A 2,508-nucleotide genomic window follows, 5' to 3' on the forward strand; every position below is an offset into this window, starting at 1 on the left:
CTATCTTCCTGTCCTTGGTTTCAAAATTTTACTTTAGTGCTGAGGAAGTAAGACAGATACCGTATCTTTGCAGCTGTGCATTCATAGGGGGGAAAAAAAGCAAAAGGCTTCCAGGAAAGGCTGACTGACACATCCTTCAGACTCCATTCAGGAAACTCACCAAGACCCCACCAGGATGGCACTGTGTACATAATTGTGAAGGTGTCTTGGGAAAGCTTGATGATCTTATGAGAACATTCTGGATCCTCTTTGAACAGGAGGACCCTTTCCATTTTTTTCCATTTTTTTCATAGTCCAAAGGAATGCTCAAATATATCAACTCTTGAAACCTGGGTCAGGTTATTCCCTGGAAGTTCTTTTCCATAGCTGTAGTACTAATCTGGATTCCAGACATTTAACATCAGATCAAAGGAAGAGACTAGCTTCCTTAAGAATTGTTTAACATGTCTCCTTATTCATCGTGGAAGTGAATGAACGTTTGTTCTGCAAAATGCAGAGGGTGTCCCCGTCCTGGCCCCTCTGGGTTCCCCCAGCCCAACCCGGTCCAGCCTGCTTCCTGGGAGGATGACGTTTGTGTACAAAGAGGAGCATCCATTTGAGAAGCGCTGCTCTGAGGGCGAGAAGATCCAGAAGAAATACCCAGATTGGGTTCCAGTGATAGTAGAAAAGACTCCCAAAGCTCGGATAGGAGACCTGGACAAAAGAAATACCTGGCGCCTCCTGATCTTACAGTTGTTTGGTTCTACTTCTTGATCCGTAAGTGAATTTATCGCCGAGCTGAGGATGCCTTGTTTTTCTTTGTCAACAATGTCATTCCACCTACCAGTGCCACAATGGGTCAGCGATACCAGAACACCACGAAGAAGACTTCTTTCTATATGTTGCCTACAGTGCTGAAAGTGTCTAAGGTCTGTCAAGCTGTTGCCCCTGAGGTATGTGGGGGGTAGGGGGTCTCATTTTACCGAGAAAGAGGTGGCTCCCTTCTTTGACCTCCTTATCCTCCTCCTTCAGGCTCAGACACCACCTCCTTTCTTCAGGACCTGCACTTCTTAATGTTTGAAGCTTTCTCTTTAGCTCTTCTTAGCAGGAGGAGTAATGGGGGAGATGGTGTCTTGTACCTTTCCTTTCTCCCTTCTTCCCCTTTCTCTGCCTACCTTTCCCACTCTGCTTTAGACTTCTTGATTGTCCATCTCTGTTATACCCAGTGATTGCTTTGGGTTCTGTTCCTTTTTTAACTGCCCAAGAGGCTCAGAACCCTAGCAGTCCCTTCCTTTCTCTACCCTCTTTCTTGGGGGTAGTCGGAAGGGACTGAAATTGGGGAAGGAAGGCAGGAGGGACATCAATAAAGAGGAAATCACCATGCAGAACTGAATTTTGCCTTGTGTTTCTCTCCTCCTTCTTTTGATTTTTAGTCTTTCCAAGGTGTCATGGGTTCAATGGTGTGGAAAGGAGGATTGGGTACAGATTGGAAGGATAGAAGTATTTTTGGCTTATTCTGTTCATGTGGGGTATTTTCTCTGTCTACATAAATAAAGAGGGTGCTTTTGTTATGATGGAAAAAAAATGCAGAGGGCATGAGCATAGGGAGAGGAGGAGTGATGGGGAAGAATGAGAGTTATGCAAGCAGAAGGGAAAGAAAAGGTCAGAGGCATGTCTATTTATCAAGAATAAGGAATACAGTCAAGAATTGTATCCAGTTTTTAATGTTTCACTGTTGGTGAATTTTTGGCTATCTCTTATTTGTAGAAGCTCTCAGTAATGCAAATACACATGAATTTGGTAGCCTGCCTTTTGGTATCCCGCCAAAGTTGAACAATTTCTGGCACAAAGTTGTTGAAGATGGTGTCTCTGCAAGAGGAGAAACCAACTTTCTAGCCACAAACTCTTAGCATAGTCTGCCATTAACCTCCATCATCGTTTGACTTCTGGTGCCTTGAATGCCTCATTTTTGAAAGTGGAATCATGTTTGGCCTATAAGCTTTTGTCAATAAAGATGGGCATGCACATCAATAATCACCTATCGCCATTTTGTGATTAAGAGCTTCTAGCATGATGGTTTAGAACATTTTGTTCTTCAGTTTCAGCACAAGAAACTGTCAGGGTCCAGACACAATGTGAAGGTTCATCCCTGCCTCCTGAGCTCCACTTTCTGTCTCTGCACTGGCTGGTAGCCACCAAATCTTAGAGACTTTCTCCTCTTAAAAAAAAAAAAAAAAGCATGTATACCCATATAAAGAGGAATATACATATTCTTCTTTACTCTTGGGATTGAAAAATCAATCTCACATTTTTCTTAAGTGGGACTACCTCTACAGTCTCCTTCCCAAGATGGTCCCACCTCAGTGGGTGGCATCTTAACCCAATTTCTCTGCCATGTCAGAAACCTGGGTGTCATCATAGATTCTTAGAACTCTTATCTCCATCATCGTTTGACTTCTGGTGCAGCACCTAACATTGTGCCTAGAACATTGTAAGTTGACTTGTGTGTGTGCACTCTCTCTCTCTCTC

The 2,508-nt window shown here is 43.5% G+C and overlaps 1 pseudogene; it reads left to right on the forward strand.

Moving 5' to 3' along the window:
• Positions 1 to 564: 564 nt before the first annotated feature.
• LOC103256317 lies at positions 565 to 907 on the forward strand (annotated as a pseudogene).
• The last annotated feature ends 1,601 nt before the right edge of the window (positions 908 to 2,508 follow it).

This window comes from Carlito syrichta, unplaced genomic scaffold, assembly GCF_000164805.1.
Source record: "Carlito syrichta isolate Samal-C Ts95f unplaced genomic scaffold, Tarsius_syrichta-2.0.1 Scaffold289249, whole genome shotgun sequence".
Classification (NCBI taxonomy): Eukaryota; Metazoa; Chordata; class Mammalia; order Primates; family Tarsiidae; genus Carlito; species Carlito syrichta.